Raw genomic sequence first — 27941 nt, 5'->3', positions numbered from 1 at the left:
ATCTTTGCCCTGAGCCAGGATGTTGCCAATGTTGCTGCTTCCCCTTGGGTGATGGGTCACCTAGGGGAGCTTCGCTGATGGAATTTGTTTCTGGGTAGCCATTGTAGCACTACACTGTAGAGTACTGTCTTCAGGATATTCATTCTCCTTCTGCAATTTATATTGGTAAACCCTCAAATAAACTCAGGTTAGGGATTTTTTTCATACTAGGGATGGAGCTCAGGGGCATTCTAACTTCAAGCTATACTCCCAGCCCTATTTTTTTATTCTTTATTCTGAAACAAGGTCTCACTAAGTTGCAGAGAGCCTCACTAGGTAACTGAGGCTATCAGTGAATCACAATCTTCTTGTCTCAGCCTCCCAAGTACTGAGATTACAAGCATGTGCCACCATGCCCGGCTAGGTTAGGAACTTTCTAAGTGACCTGCAAACCCATATTTATCATGTTTGACAGCACCTTTTCAATATAACCTAACTACTAGGTGACAGATATGTGTGTGCTCTGGTGACTGGTGAACACCTCGACTTTCCTGTCATATGGAATTTCCTTTGTGGTATCTTTGCTGAGAGCATTATCAATCCAAATGAATTGCATGTATCTATTTGATGCAATTTTAATCGGAACTGTGGCTGATTCATTTTAGCTCAGGATTAGTTCTCCTTTCCTTTTCTGATGTAGTAGCTGCTTAGGAGAGACAAATAGAGACCTGAGAAGTGGGTTTGTAGCCATCACTTTCAACTATCATGAAAACAAACAGTATACTTTCATCTTTTCATAACTCAAGTATTGAGGTGATACAATATTCTTACTATGCCAAAAATACATGAATTTCCTAATATGAGAAATATATGCTAAGTTGCCGAGGCTAGTCTCAAACCTTTGATCCTCCTGTTTCAGCCTCTCAAGTACTGGGATTTCAGGCGTACGCCACCACGCCTGGCTAAGATGCACCATCTCTTCTCTCTCTGTTGACTGCCATGCAGGGGATTTCTAGTCTATTTCTCATAAAAGTATACTTCAGAGGGCAGAGCACTTCTACCAGTGCAGCCTTCAAACCCTTGGTCCAGGGCCAGACACAGCGGGCTCATCATCACCCCCTGGTGCTGCCAGCAGAGGGGTGCACCCACTGCTTACCTCTTTCTTCTCATCCTGAGACCTGGCACAGCCACGCGCATACTCTCCGATGTTTAGTTGGGTGCTGCAGGCATTGGAAATCAAATATATTTGCATCAGGCCTAGGTGGTGCAGTCTCATCCATCTGCTCCGACCAAAAGCCTGTCTTGTATTTAGATGTCACAGGGAGCAGCTGATGCGGTGCACTGGCTGGAAGGGCAGTAGGTGGAGTCTGACAACGGGGGATCTCGGCCCAGTATGCTATTCACTAGCATAGTGTTCTAACCCTCAGTTTTCCTGGACAGGTTGAGATTTGAAACTTTCCTCCAGTGCCTCAATGTACTTATTCTGTGATTAACCCTTAGGTGCCTTGGGGGCAATGAGAAAGAAGTGCCTGAGGAATCATCATGGTTTTTGTCACTGTGAGTTAGGAAGAATCTTGAACGTGCCATGGCAGACTTCTGGTGATGGCCGTTCATTAACTCCCAGTCACATATATGAACTCGGGTTACATGTCTACCGATACCCTAAGCAAGTCTCTCAATAATTTATACACCTTTACTCTCTTCCAAGGCAATTCTCCCCCTCCTGTCCTTCCAGACAGCTGTCTAGATGTCTAGATAATTCCTTCAAGTTTCCTCCATAGAAGAGTTTTGTGTATGGAAGATGACCGTATAGACTCAAGTCTTAAGAAGAAGTGTAAACCAGCCAGGCGTGGTGGTGCTTGTCTAGAATCCCAGTACTTGGGAGGTTGCGGCATGATGATCACAGATCTGAGGTCAGCCTTGGCAACTTAGCGAGACCCGATAACCTAGGGTTATAGCTCAGAGTTAGAACTTTGCTGGGTTCAATTCCTAGTATCACAAGGAAAAAACTAAAAGAGAGAAAAGAAGTATATGTGTTTAATTGCATAAGAGATCATTACATCCTTTCTAGGTTTAAGTACAGCTACTCTCTGGAGGCAAGCTTGCATCCCTCTGGAGAGAGCAGTCGGCACTGGTGCTCTTTTCTCCCTGCTGCCTTGCTCTGCTTCCCTCTTTCTCATATAACTTCCTGTCATGAGGGGTTCACGCTGAACAGCAGCAGCCAGAACCTTGTTGACCTTTGCACATCTGTCCCAGCAGCCGGACGAGGGAATGAGTGAGTGAAAGAATGAATGAAGGTGAACTGCTTATCCAGGACAGGCAGTGTGTGTCTGTGATAAGATACAGGTTAGTGTTGGAGGGCTGGTGATTAAACGTCCTGGTTCAGTCTCACTCATACAGCGAGATGGAGAAGTATGGAACAGACACATGGGTTAGAGGAGGTAAAGCAAAGTAAACATGGGGCTGGGATTGTATTCTTTTCTTAATGTTGTAATTTTTGGCCTTTAAAAAAAAAGTTCAACTTATATGAAAATTGTTTTATTTCTTTTTGTCTTAGTTTTACAGTTGAATACTTTTATGTTCTGAAAGTAACACATAACATGGATAAAATTATATATTCCACATGTGTTGTCTTTATTATTTTTCTTCATTTGTTTTTAATTTTCACTTTATTTTTACTTGTTTATGGCTTTATCCAAATGAAAACATACAGAGTATATGCTACTTGTAGAAACATTGTTAAAGCCGTACTAGAGACTGATTTTCCTTTGAGTATAAAAAATATCATTTTGGGAACTTTTTGTTTTTAGAATTTCCCTTAAGCTAGTTAATTTTATAATAATCAAAATCAAGCTTATAAAAATGAACCATTTCCTTTATTCACCACAACATTCTCTCACTAGGTAACTGGCTGTATTTTTTAGATTTTTCTCAAGTAAACTATAGCTATAATAAAAAGCAAATTGGTGACTCATTTTGTCAAATATCAGAGCACGTACCTTAAAAACAGAAGAAATCAGTGCCAATTCTAAATAATCATTTTTTATCTAATAACCTTACATTAGTCTTAAATTTCTTCAGTTTTCTCATTTTTATTTTAGCATATTTAACAAGTGTGGTAGCACACACTTGTAATCCCAGTACTTGGGAGACTGAGACAGGAAGATCTCAGATTTGAGGCCAGCCTCAGCAATTAAGTGAGACCTTGTTTCAAAACAAAAAAATAAAACAGCTGGGGGTATAGCTTTAAATTAGAATGCCCCTGGGTTCAATCCCTAGTACCACAAGAGATAAACAAAACAAAAATAAAAATAAAAAGAGAGTTTTCAAAAAAAGAAAAGGAAAGGAGGAAAGAATTACTGACTCTAGAGCAGGAGAGACAGCCTGGAAAACAGAGGTCAACCCAACGTCTGTGGAAAAGTAGTTTGGGAGTTTGAAGCGAGTCTGGTGTGTCAAGAGAGCTGCCGTAGCTCTGGGAAATATCTTGTTCAGAACCGTACACTTCAGGCTCTGTAAATAAATCACTGAGAATTATTTATTCCTGCTGTGTTCTTTAGGCGCTCTCTCTTGCTCTCTGTCTTTTTTTTTACCTTCATATGAGTGGTCCCCTTTAGACAATGACATCTGTAACTTTTTCACTTTCCCAAATGTTTTAACAAGTGATCATCTCAAAAACATTGCTCTTTTTTCTTTTATTAAAAAAAATTTTGGGGTTGACAAAACTTAGAATGTCTTACCTATTTTAAATTGTTTGAGGGACAATAATGTTCTTCTGTAACTTCCTTCAGTTGATGATTCTTAATGCGTAGACAAAAGAATATTCAGTTGCCAAGTCCTAAAGAAAAGCCCCCCTCCCCAAATTTCTTTCTGGAGAGAGGACTAAGGGGCATTCTACCTACACTTAGCTACACTTCTAGCCCTTTTAATTTTGAAATAAGGCCTTGCAAGATTGCTGAGGCTGGCCTTCAACTTGCCATCCTCCTGTCTCTGCCTCCCAAGTACTGGGGTTATAGGTGTGCAACATCGTCCCAGGCTAAAAAAGTCTTTCCAAGCAAGGATCTTGGTAGGTACATAAAAGTAAACAGAGGGAATTTTCATAATGTCTAGTGGAGTTAGAGAAACCCAACTCATTGTTGCTTTAATTTCATGCCCTCTTCCCTCAAGTTCAACAGTGTCACCAGGTTGAGAAACACAGGAGAGATTAATCATTAGGCCAAACACACCCTTCTGCCCTCCCCTTGGCCTCCAGAAATTTGATGAGTAGAAAATATGTAACATTTAATCAGAGTGGCTGTATTTCCCCACTAATGTGCAATTCCCATTCTTTTCTCTGACACCTTTTGAAGGGGGAAGTGTGATTTTTTTTGGCTCCACTCACATCTCCCCTTTAAATCTCTAGGGTATATTTTTCCAGAGAAATCTCTCCCATATCCTCTATCCTCTGTACTATTGATTTCAAAGCCAACCTCAACATAGGACTCAGTTATGTTAGAAAGGACTGGACCATGTCCTTTGAGGCTTCCCACATAAGCGTCGAAGTGTAGGTTAACGATAAGTTCACTGTACTCGTGTTTCAGTGATTGGTTATCTCAGTTGGCCAAAACCTTGTTCTCTAAAAAGGGTTTCAAGCCGGGCGTGGTGGCGCACTCTTGTAATCCCTGCGCTTGGGAGGCGGAGACAGGAGGATCGCACAGGTTCAAAGCCAGCCGTTCTGGCTTAAGAGACCCTGTTTTCAAATAAAAAATATATAAAAAAATAGGTCTGGGAGTGTAGCCTGGATGTAGAAGGGCTTCCAGGAACCCCAGTACCACACACACACACACACACACACACACACACACACACACACACACACACAAATAAATAGATAAAAGTAAAAAATAAAAAAATAAAAAGGGTATCAAACAGGCTTTCTCCCTTTTTTTTATTTCATCAATTTCTTTGTTCCTTCCTCTCTTCTTTCTTTCTATCCTTATTTCCTCCCTCAATGATTCCTCTCATCTCTCCTTCAGACTCTCAGGACTTGGATTAGATGCCAGAAATACAAAATTTAAATGGTAAGAAGCTGGGCACAGTGGTACTTGCCTGTAATGCTAGTACTTGGGAGCCTGAGGCAGGAAGAGTGTGCAGGTTTTAGGGCAGCCTACGAAACTTGGTAAGACCTTGTTTCAAAATAAATAAAAGGTATGAGGTGTAGCTCAGCAGTAGAATGCCTTTAGGTTCAATCCCTATATTTACCTTTTCATAAAAAAAAAATTGAAAAGATAAAATCTTATTCAAGCCAGGTGCAGTGGTGCATGGCTGTAATCTCAGTATTTGGAAGGCTGAGGCAGGAGGATTGTAGGTTCCAGGCCAGTGTATGATAGTGAAAAATGTTAAAAAAAAAAAAAAAAAACCAAAACAAAACATGGCTGGAAGTGTAGCTCAGGAGAAATCTAGCCCTCAAGGAACTCACAACTGTCTGTGAACTGCTGATTTCCTTGCAGTGGGACAAGTGTCAGCAGCGAGGGTGCAGTGGTACCTGAGAAGGAAGACTAGGGAAGCCCTCCTGCCAGGGATGCAGGCAGAAGGCTAGAGAACCCACGTCTGTGAAAAGCTCTCGAGGCAGATTTTATAGAGTGGAATGAAAGAAATATTCCACACAGAGGAAATAAATTCAAAAATAAAAAATTGAGAAGTTTGGGGAAATGCAGATTGGAATAAATATGGGATTTAAAGTCTGCTTGCTACATTTATGTTTTACCTCTAAAGTTTATTTATTTATTTATTTATTTATTTATTTATTTATTTATTTATTTTTCTACTATGCTGACATCCTGGTATAGTTAACACAGGGTTGGCATGAACCAAGACCAGGATGCCAACCAGCTATAGGCTGCTGTTCTCCTAGCCCTGTAACACTTGCCTAGGTACAAGGCACCCGAGGCAGCTGCCTACAGCTGGGGCTAAAGTCTATTTTAATTCATACTTTTTTTTTTGCAGTATTAGGGATGGAACCCTGGTGCATTCTACCTCTGAGCTACACACCCAGCCCTATTTTTAATTCTTTATTTTGAAACAGGGTCTCACTGAGTCGCAAAGGGCCTCACTAAGTAGCTGAGGCACCTGCGAACCGCAATCCTCCTGTCTCAGCCCCTCGAATGCTGCGATTACAAGTGTGCGCCACCACGCTCAGATCTCCTGATAAATTTAAATGTTAGGCTGTAGGCAACGGAGCCATGAATGGTTTTGCAAAGCAGAGGCCTGTTTGGAGTTAAAATACCAAAATAGACAAGAAAAGATACATGGGGAGAAAAATAAAAATACTGCAATAGTCCAGGAAAGACATGATAAAGGCTTCCGCAAGGACGATGCACAAAGGATGAAGATGAGGCATGAGCTTGCAGCACAGTGGGGGCACTGGCCAGGGCCTAGTGGGTGGCTAGGCGTGGGGCTGAGGAGTAGGCGTCTCCCAGCCATGCAGGTGTTCTCTTTTGTGACCTGGCCCTCTTCACTGAGCTGTAACACTGGGTGTGTGTGGGGAGCGTCGGGGGAGGAAAGATGATGACTTCTTGGCACAAAGTCAGACAGGCCAAGGGACCATCTTGCCAGTGGAAGCTGTTGCTAGAAAGAATAACCAGGAAAGAAGTTAAATCAATGCAACTATTAGTATGTATTGGTGGGAGAAATCTCAAAACTCTGATGGAAGAGAAATTGGGAACGATGGAATAGATTCTTGGGGGAAAAACTGCCAAAACACACACATAGCTAGAATTTTGCATAAGGGTAAAAGTACTGATTGGAGGTTAGAGCTAAAATAACATGATGGATTATCAAGTTTGTCAGTATTGTTTAAAAATACTTCTGGAAGACTAAGGGAGCTTTATGTCCTATGTTTTTAAATTGTGCACCATAAGTCTCAATTGCTGGAAAGTGGTTCAGCTGTAGAGTCTTAAACTGCATTTCTTTGGGAAAGAGGGCTGTTCGTTTACAAATGCTTTGCTGTTATTAGAGCTACAGAACCATGTCTATCATTGCTACCTGGCCGGTGTCTGAGGACCTTCATTTTTTCCTTAAAAATTGCCTGAGAATTTGTACACCATACCTCTTGGTTTACGTGCAGATGACAGCAATGATCTAACTAATTTGGCATCTCTCCAGAACACTAGTTACCAAACTGCACTGGTCCATGCTGAACTAGCAGTTATTTTACAAGCATTTTCATGAGTGCTTATCTGCATGTGTGGAATTCCTGTTCAGAGGTTGTTTTTCTGAGCTGGTTAGTTGAATCAGATTACAAATTGACTCTGGTGCGAACAGAAACCTGTTTGCAATGTAGGTCTCCAAAGCCACTTTTCTGGACATATTTCCAAATTATCTAATATTATTTTTTCTAGTCCTGCAAAAAGAAAAAGCTGTAATTATAGGGTATGCACTTGGTTTAGATTTTAAAATATTAAGTAATGATTACAAATTTGGAAAATTTAAATTTCTTTTAGAAATCAATCATAGAATTAAGTATAATCACCAATTTTAATTAATCCATACATTTAAGAAATATGTACTAAAATTCATTTACATACTAAGAAAAGCAGATTTATCTGGATTATGATGTTCAATATTAGTAAATTAGGTCAGATTTGTAAAGTTTATGTTCATGGATGTTTTAGTTGTTGTTAAAGTGTCATACACCTGTAATCCTAGTACTTGGGAGGCTGAGACAGAGGATCACAGGTTTGACACCAGCCTCAGAAAACTAGTGAGACCCTCAGAAAGCTAGTAAGATCTTCCTTTTTTTAAAAAAAAAATAAGACTGAGAGTGTAGCTCAGAGGTAGAATGACCCCAGGTTCAATCCCAGCACCCCCTCCCCCCCAAAAAAAAAGAAGAAGAAAGAAAGAAAAAAGAAAGAGGAAAACGTTTTTCTTCTTCATGAGAACTTTAATTCTTTAATTTTTTGCAAACATAGACACAAGTTTTATTTTCTTTGTGTTATTAATTTTGTGTCACCACAGAAGGTAGCCCAATGTTATTTTGAGATTGGTTTATTTTCCCTGGACATTTGGGATGAATAGCTGAGCATAACAAATTATTCTATATGCTCTAGTTTCAAGCGTTTAAAGCGGAATCCAAGTTTTAGCATCAGGAACCAATTAAATGATAGTTAGATCTGACTGAAAAATTAATGGTCCAGAACAGAAACTGTGTAGCATTTTTTTAAGCTTTTTTCAGCATTTCTGTTTTAAATAAAAATCTGGATGGTTCCCAGTAAAATACAAAAAGTGTCACTTTTTTTAAACTGATGGAATATAAATGGGACCACAACCAAGCTTAATATCACTAATGATGATGCGTTTGTGGTCCACTATTAAATAGAAGGTGTCTATCAGCCTTCATGGCTTTTAAGACGTTGTCCACAAAACACGTAGCACACAGCACGGAGAGGCAAGGAAAGAATATGGTGCATTTTCAGGGGGTGGGGTTTGCTCCTTAAACACAATTATTTTATAGCTCCATCATCTAGCGTGATTTCAGGAATATTTGATTTTTCTCAGAGAAGTCAGTCAGACTCATGTTAGTATTTTGTACTAATGATAAATAAATCAGCAGGAAAAATTTTGTTCATGTTCAGCCCACTGACTTAAACCTTGTTAATGTGCCTTGACAGAACACAGTGGCCTTAGATTAGATCCTAGTGGAAGGGTTCAGTCTGGAACATTTGGCTGCTGCTTCAAGCACCCTACACAGAAAGCTCCTATAGTACCTTTAATCTGGCTCTAATTCAAACCTATCAGTGATCACTTAGCCGGCTGGACTTCTTCTGTCAGTCGTTTTGCCAAAAAAGATTTCATGGGTAGCAGTATCAGAAGCATTTTTGTAATTAAATTATTGTCGCTTTGCTGGAAAATCTCCTTACATTTGCAAAGCTGAGCGCTTCCCCCCCTCCCCAACTTGTCTGCGAAGGCACTCTTGGCTGTGTCTTCCCTAACGGCCTCCTCACCACAGTATTCGTTCTGGTCGGGTTACTAGAGCCATCATTTTCCAGAGACAGTCCAAATCTCTCCACGATGACAGAAGTCATTTGATCGTGAGGAACAAGAAATAAAAAGGGCAACAATAATTTCTTTAGGAACTTTTTGTGGGATTTAAAGAGAATTAATTCTGCGATAAGAATAGATTCTGCATTTCTAACTTGGGATATGGCATCTTAACACATTTATCCTGAGGAATGAAAGGAGCATACTTATTACACAAAATAGGTAACCATGTCCACATTGCCACTCCCTCCTCTGAGTTCCGACTTGGAATTGTATTCACGTGTGTACTCACCTGCCATTCACGGCGTTTCCCTTGGGGCCTATGACTTGGTTCTTTCTGCCCTAGGTGATGACTGCCTGCCCCTAGCAGGTGCTCACTGACTGCCCATGGCCTGAGTGGATAAAATCCTCATTCTGGACCTTGGTTCCTCTGCTGGAAGATCCAGTCTTCAGTAGGCTCGGTGCCTCCAGGAAGCTGACCCCACTAGATGGCATTTTTCAGGCTCCAACACAACTATCTTCCTTCTGGGTTTGGGAAGTAGGAGGCTGTTATGGTTTGTGTCTGAAATGTCTCTCAAAAGCCCATGTGTTGCCACTTGTAGTGGCTCATGCCTGTGATCCTAGTACTTGGGAGGATGAAACAAGAGGATCGCAGGTTCAAGGCTAGCCTTAGCAACATAGTGAGCGTCTCAGCGACCTAGTGAGACTCGTTTCAAGATAAAAAATAAAATAGAATCCGGGCATGGTGGCGCATGCTTGTAATCGCAGTGCTTGGGAGGCTGAGAAAGGAGGATCACACAGGTTCGAAACCAGCCTCAGCTACTTAGTGAGGCTTTCAGCAACTTAGTGAGACCCTGTTTCCAAAAGGAAAAAAAAATTTTATATATATATATATATATCAGTATAGCCCGGAGGTAGAAAGCCTCTGGGTTCCATCCCCAGTACCACCAAAAATAAATAAATAAATAAATAAAAAATAAAATAGAGCTGGGGGTGTAGCTCAGAGATGGAATGCCCCTGGATTCAGTCCCCAGCACAAAAAAAAAAAGGAAAAAAAAAGAAAAAAGAAAGAAAGAATGAAAGAAACAAAAGAAAAAACTCAGGTGTTGAAATTATGTCCCCAATGCAGCAAGCTTCCAAGGTGGGTCCTGGATGGAGAAGATGAGTCACTGTGGGTGTGGTTTTGGGAACTACATATGTTTTGGTCCTCTCCTCTCACTCTTTGTTTCCAGCCACCATGATCGACAGCAGCTTTTCTGTGCCACCTGCCTTGCTGCCAGGGTTTCTGCCCAAAGCCCCACCTCCATGCTATTCTGTCACTTTGAACTGACTGACCATGGACTGACCTCTGAAACCTCCAAAACCTCTGAAATTGTGAGCCCTAACCAAATGTTTCTTCCTCTATGTTGTGCTTATCAGGTACTCAGGTCACAGTGATGGAAAAGCTAACTAAAACAGAGGTTGTGACGGAGATAAAAGGGCTTCAGGATGGGAGAAGCCAGGGCATTTGTCTGTGCTCTTAGTGTTGGGCAGCCCTATAGCCTTTCTGCTTCCGGTCTCCACTGGACAGATTACCGTGATTCCAGCTCTCCGAGGTGACACTGTCCTCTGGGCTCTGAGAATACTGCTTCCTCCTGCATAGGGATGGTTTTCTGCTCTTGCTAATTTCTGGGTTGCTTCACCTCCCCCAATTTGGTTTCCCAGCAATTCTAACACCTATTCCAATTCCTTGTACAAGTTCCATCCATTTTCAATATATACAGTATTATTTTGTAAAAGAAAAATTGAAATCACATCTACTGATCCTCAAGTGCTTAGTATATAAGGAATCGCGTGTGCCTCAGACATGTAGAGCAGCATGGGATCTTTGACCACACTGCAGAGTCTCCAGAGGGGCCTCTGCTGATGGCAGAGTCAGCGTTTCCTTTGGTGGTCTGATTCCTCTACTGTCTGTAAATACTTGATCCTTACACGTTGCCTTGGTATTCTTAATTTTGTCCTCCAACTTGGAATTATGGCAGTATATTTTAAGTGTATCCTAATGATATTAGAGCATATCCTTTTTTACTGGTGTTTTGGCACCCCCAATCTACTACCTTAGGAATTTGGCAGGGTTGGAGCAGGGCCAAGAGTTCCCAGAATGACTCACAGCACCTCTTATTGACAGAGGAAAGACCGGGTATGGGACAGTGCTATTGTGTGACCCCTTCCTAAAGGAGGGAAAAGTCTAAGTCTGTTTCATGTGTTTTTAAATTTCTACCAAAATCGATTTGAATAGCTACAGGGGTAAGCAAATTCAGTGGCCAAATTTCCTTAGACGGAACCCCTAATTTCTTTCACTTTAAAACTTGTATACTTTCACAAGGAAATTAAGTTGAATTAATTCAAACTCACATAGATTTTCTTCTTCCTTTTTTTTTATCATCATTGTAGTCCTTCTTTATACTTCACTGGGAGATGAAAAGGAAAGGGAATCCAACTGATATCAAATTACATTGGTTTAGCAGGCGTGGTGGCGCACGCTTGTAATCCCAGCATTTGGGAAGCTGAGACAGGAGGATCGTGCAGGTTCAAAGCCAGCCTCAGCTACTTAGTGAGGCCCTTTGCAAATCAGTGTGACCCTATTTAAAAAATAAAGAATAAAAAAAAAATAGGGCTGGGGGTGTAGCTTGGAGGTAGAATGCTCTTGGTTCTATCCTCAGTACCAAAAAAAACCAAAAACCCAAAAAACCCCCACAACAACGACAACAGAAACAAAACAAAACAAAACCCCCAAACAAATAAAGAAACAAAACATTGGTTTACATTCTTAATATGCTTACATTTTCCCTGTATGGCTAAACCACCATTCTGGTCAGTATTCTTATGGCTATAATCTAAAATATTGACAATGCAACTTAGAGAAAAGATTTTTTTTATGGTTTTAGTTTCAGTCCATGTGAGGTCTGGGACTGTGGATCTCAGGGCATGTGGGCAGTTGGCAGAGAGAGGGAGAGCACATGGGCTGTGTTCCCCACATCAGGGAGGCTGGAAGCAAGACAACAGGATTGTGGGGACGAGGAACCATCCGGAATCCCCAAGGCCAGTCCCCGGGGACCCACCTCTCCAGGCACAGTCAGATAGATCCATTACAATGAATTTATCCACTGCTGAGATTACAGCCCTCATGATTCAACTATAGCAACCCTGAATATTAATAAATGAACACTTTAGGGTCCATACTGTATCTAACGATAACATTCACAAAGCAGTGGGATTTCCCAATGGGCTAGTTTCAGATCTATAAGAATGAGAGCTTGCAGCAAGTTCTGTATCCTTATTTCCTCCCGTGGGGTTGGCTATAAGCTGGGCGATGGCCAGCTGGTGAGCTGCCTGCTGTTGGGACAGAGCCCTCTGCTCTCTTGGCATGCATAGATTAGTAAGGCTCATGTTTCAGTGTGTATGGTTTTCACCCTACATAATCCGTGTTTAGTCAGGATCGTCAAATGATTTGGGGGAGGAAGCTATCTGTATGGGTTTAATTGAGCTAAATGACAGAAAAGTGTACTGAACTAAGTACCCATTTCCACAAGAACTCCAAAACTTTTTTTTTTTTGGTACTGAGGATTGAACTTAGGGACATTCTAACTCTGAGCTACACCCTAAGCCCTATCTATCTATTATCTATCTATCTATCTATCTATCTATCTATCTATCTATCTATCTATCTAATGTTTGAAACATGGTCTTGGTAAATTGACGAGGCTGTCATTGAACTTGGACTCCGTCTGTCTCTGCTTCCCAAGTAGAGGATTACAGATGTGCATCCCTATGTCAAGCGAATTTCTGAACTTTTGAAAACTAGAAAGCATTTTTAGGATTTTCTGATGCAACTCTTTTATTTTTCAAGTAATAAAACTCAACCTCAGACAGGCAAAGATGTGCTGGCTAGTAGTAAGTAAAATGACAATCTAGAATGGTTCTATTTTTTACCTTTCAACAAAAATGTGTGACTGTATTTCACATGCTTTAGGTCTGAGGATGGATTTTTTTGTGTGTGAAGAACTGGGGATTGAACCCGGGAGGATTTTACCTCTGAGCTATACCCCCAGCCCTATTTTAAATTCTTTATTTTGAAAAAGAATCTCAATAAGTTCTGGAGAGCCTCACTAAGAAGCTGAGGTTGGCCGCTAACCTGCAATCCTCCTGTCTCAGTCTCCCAAGTACTGGATTTTAAGCATGCACCACCAAGCTTAACTAGGGTTTTATTTTTTGTATATGGACCTCAAATCTGTCCCATCTGGCCCAGATTCATTATGGAGGGCAGTCAAAATTTCCTGGTGTGCACAGCACAATGTTGGAAGAGCTGTGAATGGTCAAGGGTGTGCGGGATGATGGGAAGCAAGGACCAAGTGAAGGGGCGTTGAGAGGACAGGTAGTCCTAGAGCTTCTGCTCTTTGCCAGGCATAGACCACAGTATGCACGTGTTAGGTGGTGCCGAGGTGGTTTCAACAGAGGTGGAGGGTGCAAGGGATGGGAGGTACAAGAGGTGTGCTACTGACAAAGGAAACGCTTGCTCTGAAGGACTCCTATCAGGCTGTGTCTGATAGGAATAACAAAAGCTAATGATGACCTTATTTGCTGTCCTTCATCTTGTCAAATATGAATTTAGGTGCTAGGGAAGCATATCAACCCTCTGGTTGCTAAGCCATCCTCTTCTGCACACCTCCTCCGGGACCAAGTACTATCACAATAAACATGTGAAAGCTCCAGTCCATTCATATACTAGCACTTACAGTTAAACAGCTTCATGTCCATTGACATGATAAATCCTCTCTTAAGAAAAGGTGGTTTCTTGTATGTGTAAGGAAACGAGATTTGGAATGTAAGATGCTGAGGTTATGTCAGAGTATTCTGTGTGTGTGTGTGTGTGTGTGTGTGTGTGTGTGTGTGCACATGCACACTTACATGTTTAAATCTAGAATCTTACATTATTGTAAAGTGAATCTTTAGGGTTAAATTTCTTCCCAACTTTCTATGTTATCAGCTTCAATTAGGTATTCTGTTCTGATTCGATACAAGCTCTTCACTGAAAATAAATGTCATTATGTTGTAATGAGTTTCGATATCTACTGACCTTACCTGGGTTTTGGAGGGTGAGTTAGGCGGTGAAAGATTTCGCACCTCTTTATCCTTCGCTTGAGACATTAATTACTCATTAAATTTTCTTTTTATCCTTTTTGTTATATTTCAAAAATTCTAAGCATAAAGATTTTTGAAAAATGAAAACTAGTGGATATACTTAAAAGCGTTTCTTTTAACTCAAAAATATAGATAGCTAAATGAGAAAGATCTAATGCAAACTTTTTGTCTTTACTTCAACTGGTTATAACTAGATCAACCGGAATTGGGTATTCTAAGTTTCATCCTGAAGCAAATTTCTATAGTTGAATTATAAGCCCCTGAAAAATGGGGTTTATGATGAAAATGTACAAAGACCCTCAACTTTAGGACAAGGCACAACTATAATTTTACAGGCATTAGGCACCTAAAATAACTTTGTATGAAGATTACACTGGGATTTGTCCCCCATTTTGTAGAAAATGCTTAATGTTGAACTATATTTTATGCACACAAAAAGACTTATTTCATAAGACAAGGGGCTCAGGAATTTTCATTCCAATATTCAACAGTACTATTACTAAAGGGCTCTCTCCTTCTCCTCTCATAATTGAGTGATCTTAAGTGATATTTAAAAGAAAATACCACTCTGCTGAACTTATATGTAAAGATGATATGTGACGGAGCAGTTGAAAATTTTCAAGTAGAATGTATTCCAACCGTGCATTTGGTATGCCATGAAACTGAATTGATGGATAATAATACTGTCTTAATATTCTGTTCCATAGCAACCAAAGAAATGAGTTTTTATTTTTGCTTGTGTAGAACAATAGCACAAATGCTAATATTTGTGCAGTGCAGGAAGAACACTTTTTATTTCTAATACTGGACAATTCTTGCCTGTTTTTTAAATTTTTCTTTATAATTAGAATGAAAAAGTATAATGCTCAAGACAAGAATAAATACGAATGTTTAAATTACCACACTAGTTTCTTGATGTTTCAGATATTTTTAAAAAAGCAAAAATATTAACTTCTTCATTTACTTTAAAAATTAGACCTTCACATATATCTGGTTTATAATAGCATAACATCTATTTTAAAAATAAAAACTTAGCTGGGCGTGGTGGCCCACGCTTGTAATCCCCGCACTTGGGAGGCAGAGACAGGAGGATGGCGCAGGTTCGAAGCCAGCCGTGCGCGCTGCTTTAGGAGACCCTGTTTCAAAAACATAAAATAGGTCTGGGAGTGTAGCCCGGAGGTAGAAGGGCTTCCAGGAACCCCAGTACCACCACACACAAAAAAAATATATAAAAAAAAGTTAATTACTTTTTATTGATAAAAATGTATATATTTATTGTATACAGCATGATGTTTCGAAATATGTACACATTGTTAAATTACTAAATAGAGTTAATGAACATAGGTACTATCTCATATACTTGTGTGAGGAAAGAATACTTAAAATTTAAATATATATATATATATATATATATATATATTTTTTTTTTTTTTTGGTGGTACTGGGGTTCCCTGGAAGCCCTTCTACTTCCAGGCTACACTCCCAACCTATTTTTATATTTTTATTTGGAAACAGGGTATCTTAAGCCAGAGCAAGTGGCTGGCTTCGAACCTGCACGATCCTCCTGTCTCCGCCTCCCAAGTGCGGGGATTACAAGCGTGGGCCACCACGTCCGGCTCTATTAGATATTTTCAAAAAACAATACCTTGTTATTTACTACAGTCACCATGGTGTCCTGTATAATAGATACCTTGAACTTATTGCTCTTGTTTTTCTTTTGACCAGCATCAAGCCAGACCCTCTTCCTGGCTACTCACGTCCTGTGCTTTTGTGAGTTCAATTTTTTTTTTTTTTTTAGATTTCACATATAAGTACAGTCATAAAATATTTGTTTTACTGTGGCTGGGTTATTTTATTTAACATAATATATGCCATCCAGGTTAATATGTGTCACTGTAAATAAAAACTTTTCTTCATCCTGAGACTGAGTTGTAATTCATTGTGAATATATCCATTTTTTTATTAGTTATTTCATTAATGAACAGTTAGGTTGATCTCATATCTTAACTAGCATGGATGCTGCAGTGGAGATGGTAGTGCACATGCCTTTTCAATACACTGATTCATTTACTTTTTATTAGGTATTTTAATTTATTTTTTATTGGTACACTATAGATTAACAACACAATGTGGGTCATATTGATAATGGCATACATTCACACGGTACTTGATATCCTCCCTCCCCCTCATTTTCCCTCCCCCCCCCCCCCCGCAACAGTGAGTGTCCAAATAATGGAGGGGAAATCTCAGCAAAGCTAGAAAGAAAGGATCGGAGAGGAAGAAGGCTGAGGTTGATTAATGGAGGAGCTACATTCAAATATGTGTATAAGTGTGAATGTAGCATGGTCAACCTGGACACTCGATACACTGACTTAAATTCTTTTGGATATGTACCTAGTAGCCAGATTGCCAGATCATATGGTAGTTCTATATTTAGTTTTCTGAAAAACCACCATACTCTTTGCCATAATGGTTGCACTAATACGCATTCTCATCAATAGTGTACAAGAGTTTAATTTCCTCCACTTTCTGACCAACTCTCGTTATCTTTTTCTTTTTGATAATAGTCATTTCTAACAGGTGTGAAATAATATCTCATTGTGGTTTCAATTTGTATTTCCCTAATAACTAGTGAGGTTGAGCATTTTTTTATGTATATCTTTTGGCCACTGCCATGTCTTTCCCTTCCTTCCTTCCTTCCTTCCTTCCTTTCTTCCTTCCTTCCTTCCTTCCTTCCTTCCTTCCTTCCTTCCTTCCTTCCTTCCTCTATTAAGTCCTTTGCCTATTTTTAAATAAGGTTTTCTTGTGTTATTTAAATTCCTCATATATATATTGGATATTAAACCCTTATCATTTGTATGGTTTGAAACTATTTTCTCAGATTTTCTTGACTTTCTCTTCACTTTGTTGGATAGTTCCTTTGCTGATTAGAAGCTTTTTAGTTTGATGTAATTCTATTTGTTTATCTTCAGTTTTTCTGCCTGTTCTTTGGAAATCAAATTGATTAAAAAATATCATTTCCCAGTCCAATGTCATGGCGCTTTACCTTTGTGTTTTCTTCTAGTAGTTTTATCATTTTAGATCTTTAATCCATTTTGAGTTGATTTTTATATATTATGTGAAAAAGATCTAATCTCATTCTTCTCTATGTGAATATTCAGTTTTCTCAATATATGTATTGAAGAAACTGTCATTTTCCCACTGTAGGCTCTCTTTGTCTTTGTTGAGAATCAATTGATGGGCATATTCTTAAATGCATGGCTGTATTTCTGGGCTCTCTATTCTGTTCCATTGGTCTATGTGTCTCTTCTTATATCAATGATCTCCTTACCACAGCTTTGTAGTACAGTTCGATGCTAGTATTATGAGGCATCCGACTTTTTGTTGTTGTTGTTGTTCTTTGTTTGAGATGGGCCCTTTGTTTTTCCATATATATTTTAGAATTGCCTTTTCTATTTCTCTGAAAAATCTTATTGAAATTTTGATAGAAACTATATTAAATCTTTGGGTAGTATGGTTATTTTAACAATGTTAATTCTTCTAGTCTATGAGCATGAGATATCTTTCTTCTTATCTGTATCTTCTTTAATTTATTTCATCAATGTTTTATAGTTTTCAGTAAACATGTCTTTCGCTTTCTTGGTTAAAATTACTTCTAAGATTTTTGTTTGTTTTGTAGCTATTGAATATAAAATTATTATTGATTATTCAGAAACTTTATTGTTGGTATAAATAAATGCTACTTATATTTGCATGTTGATGTTGTATCCAACAGTTTAACATTTAAAAAAAAATAGCCAATTGTTTGAGTGGAATCTTTAGGTTACTTTTCACGCATATGACCAATCATTCAATATGGAAAAGAAATGTTATGTCTTTTGGTTTTGTACCCAGCCTGTACAACTCATGTTTTCTGTTTTTCTCTTTCCATCAGCTTCTCTTTTGATATATCTATATATATCTATATGCCTCTATACCATAATCTGACTGTTGTATCTTCTTCCACTGCCAGTGTCCTATATCAGAAATTCCTTGTTTCCTGCCTAGGTTATTATAATGGCCTTTTTGACTTTAGTTTTCCCCCTATTTTGTTGACAGGTGAATTTCTATATTTGTGTCATCTAATGCTCATAAAATTTTGATAATTTCCAATCTCTTGTTGAATTAAATGCGAGCCACTCAGCCTGATATCACAGGCCAGGCCACCACATTGTGCAAACTTATATTCTGAGCTTACTCTTCTGCTTTCCACCTAAAGTGCTCCCAGGCTTTGGTTTGCATCCTTTCAGCATGGCGCAACCTCCCTCCGACTTATCAATGTTCTACACCAGATTCTGCTTCCTCCTGGAACCCTTTCCAGCTTCTAACTAATGTAGGAAAAATTCACTTTCCTTACATCTCCTAGTGGGTTCTGGAATCTGTTCATTTATTTCATTTTGTATTTATTCTTAATTTTAATTTTTAAAGTATCTTTCATATCTCTGAAAAACCCAGTTTCTTATAATTTTATAATCTATATAATTACTCTATCAACTATCCATCTAATCTATCTGATTTCAGTTTAAATCAAACAGTCTTTCTAGGTTAACTCTCAAACAAAAGGTTCTGCGTAAGATTTTAGGAGTGAACATTCTGCCACCTTAACCTAAGGCGTGAATTTCTTTTTCAAAGACTGTGTTCCTGTGCCCTTTTCTTTCTGTTTCTGTTCCTTCTCCATTTACACTATGCAAAATTAGACAGCAGATTAAAGTTACTAATTTTATTTTTGTGGTATGAAGCATACCCTGAGTCTGCATGATACAATTGATTCTCATTATTCAGTTTCTGTACTTGTAAACTTGCCTAGTCACTAAAATCTCCAAATCAATACTTACGGCACTTTCATGGTCCTTCTTGGAGAAGTGCAGAGTGATAAAAATTTGATTTTCCCCACGCACATGTTCTGAACTAAATTTGAACAAAATGACACTCTGCTGTCTTTTTTTGGCTCTCATATTATGAACAAATATTCTTTCTGCAGTCTTTTTAATGCCACATTTCCCCTGTTCCTGCGATTGTTCTTGGTGATTTCACAGTTTAAAGTGGCTCCTGCACATGGTGCTGCAGTGCCGATTAGTGTGTGAAAGCTGGGCTGTGCGTTATGGAGAAAATATGTGTTAGATAAGCTTCATTCAAGCATGAGTTATAGTGCTGTTGGCTATGAAATCAATGTCAGAAATCAACAATATGTATTAAATCAGGTGTCTTAAAAAGAAACACACAAAAACATGTTATGCACTGATTGATTGATGATACTAGTATGACCAGAGGCTTACAGGAACCTAACCTCATATTTTTTCTAGGAGCAACAGGTCAATATTGCTATCTCACTGTTCACGGTGACTTTTTAGACCATAACTACCATGAAAAATGAGAAGGGACTGCATGCTAATGTAAGTATCTCATGAGCCAACAACAGTATTATTTAAATTAGGGTCATGCAAGAGTCAACTCAAGATAAATCAAATACCTGGAAATTAGACCAGAAACTATGCAGTTACTAGAAGAGAGGATAGTACCAATGATACAACATATAGATACTGGTAAAAACTTCCTCAATAAGATCTCAAAGGCACAAGAAATAAAAACAAGATAAATATATGGAATTGCATTAAATTGGAGAGTTTCTGTGCAGCAAAAGAAACTGTCAAGAACCTTAATAGAAAGTTGATAAAATGGGAGGATATCTTTGCCAGTTACTCCTCTAATAGAGGACTAATAATCTAGAATATATAAAAAACTCAAGAAATTTACCACCCCAAAACAAATAACTCAATTGAAAAATGAGCAAGTAAACTAAATAGACACTTCTCAAAAGAAGAAATATAAATGGCTAATATATGAGAAAAGTTTTACCATCATTAACAACCAAAGAAATGCAAATCAAAATTACTCCCAGATTTTACTTAACCCCAATTAGAATGACAGTCATTAAAAAGACAAATAATAGGCCGGGCGTGGTGGCACACGCTTGTAATCCCCATGCTTGGGAGGCAGAGACAGGAGGATCGCGCAGGTTCGAAGCCAGCCGTGCGCGCTGGTTTAGAAGACCCTGTCTCCAAATAAAAATGTAAAAGTAGGTCTGGGAGTGTAGCCCGGAGGTAGAAGGGCTTCCAGGAACCCCAGTACCACCACCACCACCAACAACAAAAAATAATAATAAAGTGCTGGCAAGGATGTGGAAAAGTCAGAACTCTGATACACTATTTGTGGGATTTCAGATTAGGGCAAACACTTTGGAAATCAGAGTGGAGGGCCCTCAGACAAATAGGAATGAATCTACTCTATGACCTAATTTTACCACTCCTGGGTATCTACACAAAGAAGTTGAAAGCAGAATATCATAATAATGCATGCATATCTTTGTTTATAACAGAATAATTCATAACAGTCAAACTATGGAACCAGCATATGTGTCCATCAACAAATGAACAGATTACAAAATCATGGGATATATACAACAGAATTCTACACAGCCATTGAGAAGAACAAAATTATGTCATTTACAGAGAAATAAATGGAATTGGAGAATATTATACCAAGTGAGAATAGTCAGTCACAGAAAATAAGAGCTCAGATATTTTCTCTCGTATGTGGAAGCTAGGAAGAAATTATGATACAGGAAGGAAGAAGGAGGAAAAACTCTCCTGGAGTGATAGAGGGGACCTAAAGGAGGGAGGCGGGATGGGGGAGGGGGAGGAAGACTCGAGGAGGAAAACATTTCAATGGGCATGATGTGCATACACAAATTTATAAATGCCAATCACGATGTCCTGCATGGGGAGGGGGAGGTGCAGGGTGGGAGCCGGGGGTGGGTGGGCTGCTGAGTGCTATGTGCATGTATGTCTCTATACCCTGAAATTCATTATGATGTATGATTACAGTGTGCCAAGAAAAACAAGTTAGTGTCATGGAGTTTAATTCGCGAGTTGGGTTCTACACATCCCTTTTCTCTACATTTCACTTCCTTTAATCCCTAACCTTAGAGCCTTTTTATCCCTTTCTTAATGTCTGTACATTCATATGACAACCAGTTTTTAGCACCTTGGTAAGTGAGAAATACAGTTTTCTGTCTTTACCTTTCTCTTTTCTTTTCGTTTTCTTTCTTTCACACCTTAGTCTTTGATTAAGAGTGGAGATTCTTCCTGTAGCACCTCAGACTCTCATTAGGTAAAAATCCCAGGACCCACTGATTGAAGAAATCTTGTAACATTCATGTTTCAGCTTCTTCAGCATAGATCCTTATCACTTCTTTACTCCTATCCTTCTTTCAAATCTATTAGTTTCCTCTCTGTCATATTATCTCCATAAGCCACGATGCCTGTTTTTTCCTAATTTCTTATAGCACATTTTTCTGATTTTTAATTTTTTTCTCACTCAGTTTTTCCCTCAAAACTTTCATGCATCTGGGAATTTAACTCTCATGAGTCATAAGACAATTACATTTATATTTCCTGCTCTAAACTTATTATATATACAGACATATATTAAAATATTCATGTATAATACCTAAATTTTTCTTGGTACTGGAGATTGAGCACAAGGGCATCTACCTTTGAGCTATACCCCCAGCCCACCCTTTAAATTTTGAAACAGGTCTCACTAAGTTGCTGAAGTTCTTGCTAAGCAAAGTTGCTAGGGCATCCTTGGACCTGTGATCATCTTTTCTCAGCCGTCCAAGGGCTAGGATTAGAGGCATGTGCCACCATGCTCAGCTATGAAATTTGCTTTAGGATTTACAGAATGAAGGCTAGGATAAAATTTCCATGTTGGGGTAGTTTCTCTTTCTCAGATGACTTTTGGGGGATATCTGAGGGTATCTGTTACACCTTCTTCAAGGTGGCAAGACCAATCTTCAGTTACCAATATAGCATTAAAAGCTTGTGTAGTTTATATTCTTTTCCAAGATTCTAAACTAGACAATGAGGGCCATTTTTATTAATTACTCTGCTCTGAACACAAATACATTACACTTTCGCATATTCTATGGGAAAATATTTGGCCAATTGTAATATTTTTGTTCCAAAGCAAAAAAAAAAAAAAAAAAAAAAAGAAAAAAAGAAACAGTTTCTAAGAAGTAAAATCATCTCATCCTTTTTCTTCCCACTAGGAACACTGTAGTAGTGCATAGTTTTATACTCTTAGAGTCATTGGAAGAATAGTCAAAATAGAGAGGGAAGGAAATGGGAAAGGTTTGGCCTGGGGTTTCCTAATCCCTTCCCGCTACAAACTTACATTCCCTAACCTTAACCAGGGCAATGACGGAGCTGCTCCTGCTACTACCGTAAACAGAAGCTGCAGCTCTGAAGTATGAATCGCTCACCACATTATTTAAGCATTTTATAAGCAAGTTCTTATTTGCTTATCATAAAACATTATCAATTAAATATTATTATTGTCATTTTACAGAAAGAAGGAAACTGAGACTCAGAGAAGTTTAATAACCAGGATTTAAAGTGTATGCATCTAACACTATATGCTCTCTTACATGTTATGTATTTCTGTCTCTCTTTGGCAGTGGATTTAAATCATTTCTCACTGTGAATCCAGTGCTTGGTTAGATGGTCTAATCCAGAGAAAGGCCACCAAGAGATTACGAAGGCCTGTAAATTTCTTCTGCTCTTTTATCCTTCTTCCTTCATTTCTTTTCCCATCTCTCCCAGGCATTTGTCTCCCTTTACCTGTGAATTAAGCTAATAGCCAGGAGAGAGTAAGCAGATGGGCATGAAGTATTTTATTAGTGATTTTGTAAAAAATAGAAAGTATTTACCTGAGTGTGATGGTGCAAACCTCTCATCCCAGGTACTCAGAAAGCTGAGGCTGGAGAATTACAAGTTGAAGGCCAACCTCAGCAACCTATTTCAAAATAATAATGATGATGATGATGATGATGATGATGATGATGATGATGATGATGTTAGGAAGCCAGGTGTGGTGGCACATGCTTGTAATCCCAGTGTTTGGGAGGCTGAGACAGGAGGATTGCGGTTCTCTTATAGCCTCAGCTACTTATTGAGGCTCTCTGCAACTTAGTGAGACCTGTTTCAAAATAAAGAATACAAAATAGGGCAAGGGGTGTAGCTTGGAGGTTGAAGGCCCCTGGTGTCCATCCCCAGACCCCCCCCCCCACACACACAAAGGTTAGAATTAAAGTCTCTTGAGCTGAGTGTTGTGGTACATGCCAGTACTTGGGAGCCTAAGCTAAAAGCAGGTTTGAGACCAGCCTCAGCAACTTAGGGAGACCCTGTCTCAAAATAAGAGCATTAAATAGGGTTGGGAGTATAGCTCAGTAGTATAATGCCTCTAGGTTCAATTTCTAGTTAGTTACAAAACAATAAAACAAAACAAAAATAACAAAGAAGAAACAAGATCTTACTAATTTTCTGAGAGTCTCACTAAGTTGCTGAGGCTCACTAAGTTTTAGGCTGACCTCAAACTTAATTTTCCTGTAAATACTGGGATTCCAGGCATGTGCTGCCACACCTGGCTACTTAATTTTTTTCTTTTATTTTGATTATGTATAATATAACACACTACATTCTACATAATGTACTGCATAACTGTTAGCAGGGATAGATGACCACATTTTAGTTATTTTTCATCAATCAGGAAAAGGCTTTCTTAATTAATGTTCTTCAATTGCTTTGACGACCCATAGCAGAGACTCGCTTATATCTTTCAATCAAACTCCACTGATAGAAAAATAGGCAACCTTTTTTACCTTGCACTGGTTAGTGACCCATGGATGTACACAGTGAGCACTCTGGGAATAAACAAGACATACCCAGAATGCAGTGTCTGGGAATCTCGACCCACATCTCAGCACAGTTACTGGGCCTAGGCTGTATACCTAAGCCTCTTAAAGGTGACCAGGTTTTGACTCCCTTCCCAGAAAGCCCCCATGCAGGGATATTTAAAATTTTTAGTAATAAAGCAAAAAGAAAAACTGTATTTGACTTGAGATATCATTATACATACTCACAGATTACTTGTGTAAGTGATTAGTTTGGGGTAGATTTCTGCATGTTTCTTATTGATGACATGAATTCATACCAGTGTTGATACATTCATATGTTTGGAATTTTAAAAAAAAACTGACTTAAAGAGACTTGCCTATCCACTGTTGATTTTCAGGGAGCTTGATACTCTTTCTGAGGTACCCTGAGGAGTAGAACCTGTGCATGTTGGTCCTCGATCACATTTTCAGGTGTTTCCATTCTGTTAACAATACCTATTTATGTGGATACAAGGCAAAGTACTTGACTTTGTAGCAAGTATAATATAAATAAAACAATAAATAAAAATATTCGGAAATATATCAACTGCCCAGCAACATTGTTATTTTGATTATATATATTATGTCCTGATATATTTATTATAATTTTGCTCTTCCAGACTTATAGTGGCACATTGTGCTATATGTCCTCCCCATAGTTTTTTATCTTGCTCTTCTACTATTTTTGTGTGTCAGTTATTCTCTTCTACTCTACTATATAATTATTTTCATTGTGTCCAGTGTTGATCTCATCCAATTTGGAATATAAGCTTTAAGAGGGTAGTATCTTTCTTTTGTTCAGTGATGTGTTCCAAATGCCTAGAACAGTATCTAGGGCACACATGGCACTCAGTAAACATTTGCTTAACGAATCTCAGAAGTAATGACTACGCGGAATGTCAAGAGGTCAGTAATTTCATCTCAGGCATTAGTTGTGGTAAATGCTAAACTCATTTTTTGTGGTACTAGGGACTGAATACAGGGGTATTCTGCCTCTGAGATACAACCCCAGCCCTTTTTTTTTTTTGAAACAGGGTCTTGCTAAGTTGCTGAGAGTCTTGATACATTGTTAAGGCTGGCTTTAAATTAGCAATCCTCCTGTCTCAACCTCCCAAACACTAAGATTACAGATGCGTGCCACAACACCTGGCTGCTCAACTCTTTTGACTCCAAAGAGAACAGAAAACATTTTAATGATCTACTCTAGACTTAAGGCACTCTTCTTGGTCCCAAGTTTTCCTGACAAAATAAAACACTTAAAATGACTCAATTCCCTATCGGCCTCCATGATCTGAAATTGCTCTCTCTTTCCTCCCACCCTAACTGCACGCCACTAGGCCTCAGCCACCCCAATATTCTTTTTTAATAAATTTTTATTGGTGCACTGTGGTCATAAATCTTAATGGGATAAAAACTTGTGGAGATATACACGCACATATCACCCAATTTGCCCTTACCCAGTCCCCATCCCATTCCTTCCTCCTCCCTCCTTCCCATGCTTGGCTTAGTGATTGACTTTGATATGGTTTTTTAAGTACATCATGTGCTTTAGAGAGTTTCCCTCTTCCCCCTCCCATCCCCTCAGATAGGTCACCTTAATTCCTCCTCTATAGGGTCTCCTTCTTCATCTAGAGTTCTTCCTGTTACCCATTTCTTCCTAGCTTTCACATATTAGGGAAAGCATCCGATTTCTTATTTTTGTGACATTTCTCTGTAAATGCCATAATTTTGCTCTCCTTTATGGCTGGGTAAAAGTCCATTGTGTACACATCCCATAGTTTTGTAATCCACTCATCTGTTGAAGGACATCTTGGCTGGTTCCATAGTTTGGCAATGGTGAATTGTGTAACTATGACCATAGAAACTCATGCATTAGTTTGATAGTTTGGTTCTCATTCTTTTGGGTAGATACCCAGAAGTGGTATTGCTGGATCATATGGTAAGTTCGTTTTCATTTTTCTGAGGATCTTCCATACTGTTTTCCAAAGTGGTTGCACTAATTTGCAATCCCACCAATAATGTATTAGAGCTTCTACTTCTTCACATTCGATCAATTACAGTTTCTTTCTTCCTTGGAAGTCCTTCTTTTATTTTCCACACTGATTCCCACTTACTGAAATCCTGAAAGCCAGAAGGTGAGTAACCTTGATGAGATGATCCACTCACAACCAATTTTTTTAATAGAGGTCACTTGGATCTGGGAATCTGCTGAGAGATGAGGTAAAGCAGCAGCAGCTTCTAGTGCTTCCTGAGTGCACAGTTGCAGGGACCCACTGGCCATATGCTGTGGAGCAGGCTTTGGTCCTAGACTCCCTGTGGAGCAGGCCCAGGCCCAGGCCTGGATGGCTCTGGTCTGGCCTCGCTATTGAGCAGGCCCCGGTCCCCGTTACCATGGGCAGAATGTCTACAGAGATTCCCATTTTTTTTCTTCAATTTTTTTTCAAAACTTTAAACTTTTTTTCAATTTTTTATAGTAATAGTTGAAACTTGAGTACTTCAGTTTCTGTTTAAAATTTTATTGTATGTGGAACATATTGAAAATGGTATACATTTAGACTGTGGTTGTTGTCCCCCCCAGCCCCCCATCATTATGGTGTATCTATTCCCTTTTTTTTTGCGGGTCTGGGGATGGAACCCAGAGGCATTTGACCTCCGAGCTATACTCCCTGCCCAATTTTTTATACTTTATTTTGAAACAGGGTCTCACTGAGTTGCGGAGGGACTCACTAAGTAGCTGAGGCTGTCTGCAAACCACGATCCTCCAGTCTCAGCCTGCCAGTTTTCTAAGGAATCTCCACACTGATCTCCATAGTGGCTGAAATACTTTGCACTCCCACCAACAGTGTAAAAGAGTTCCTCTTTCCCCACATCCTCACCAGCATTTGTTGTTGAGTTCTTTATGCTTGCCACTCTGACTGGAGTTAGATGGAATCTCAGTGTAGTGTTTAATTGCATCTCCCTGATGGCCAGTGATGAAGAACATCTTTTCGTGTATCTAGTGACCATTTGTATCTTTTTTGTGAAGTGTCTATTCAATTCAGTTGCCCATTTCTTCTTTTTTTATTTTGATGGTACTGGGGTTCCTGGAAACCCTTCTACTTCTAGGCTACACTCCCAGTCCTATTATATATATATATATATTTTTTTTATTTGGAAAAAGGGTCTCTTAAGCAAGCGAGGCTGGCTTCGAACCTGAGTGATCTTCCTGTCTCCGTCTCCCAAGCGTGCAGATTACAAGCATGCGCCACCATGCCTGGCTCCAGTTGCCCATTTCTTGATTGTTTTATTTGTTTTGCTAGTATAGAGTCTTTTGAGCTCTTTGTATATTCTGGATATTAGCCCAGATATTAGCCCAGTGGTGGCTGGTAAAGATCTTCTCCCATTCTGTAGTCTCTGGTCTAATATCTAAGTCTGTGAAAGAAAACAGAACATGTCTTTTGCAGAAGTTGGGAGCCCAAATATCTAGCAGCAATGGCTTTTAATCTCCCCACAGCTTCATCACAGAGAATGGGATCTGCTGCTCCAAGCGTACCATGGCCCTCAGCGTGGCGTAGAGGAGCTGGGCAGCCTTGAGTGCTGAGGCCCCCAGGGACCTCTGGTGGGGTGAGCCGGCCAGGCCCAGCCATGCGGGGCTCCCGCTGATCCTCCCTGAACATTATTCTTACATAGTATGTTGTCCAGAATTCCAAAGCAAGTGTGGCAGGAGCCGTCTACATTCTGAGAGATTAAAAAAAAAAATTCAAGGTGGATTGGATAGTATCTGTCTGTCTCTCCGAATATGGTCTGTTGCCACAACCGCCATCTTGATCCATCTCCCCCAGTTTTCTTTTTGACTCATAATACTCACTATAGGGTGTTTGCTATCCTTTTTGCTTCTAACTCAGGTATAGCTCTTTCTCCAGCTTCTTCATGGTTGACTTTTACATATCATTTGATCTCAAGTCAGATGTCA

This window comes from Muscardinus avellanarius (assembly GCF_963383645.1).
Source record: "Muscardinus avellanarius genome assembly, chromosome: 6".
NCBI lineage: Eukaryota > Metazoa > Chordata > Mammalia > Rodentia > Gliridae > Muscardinus > Muscardinus avellanarius.
The sequence above is the reverse complement of the archived record's forward strand: the minus strand, read 5'-3'. Positions refer to the sequence as shown.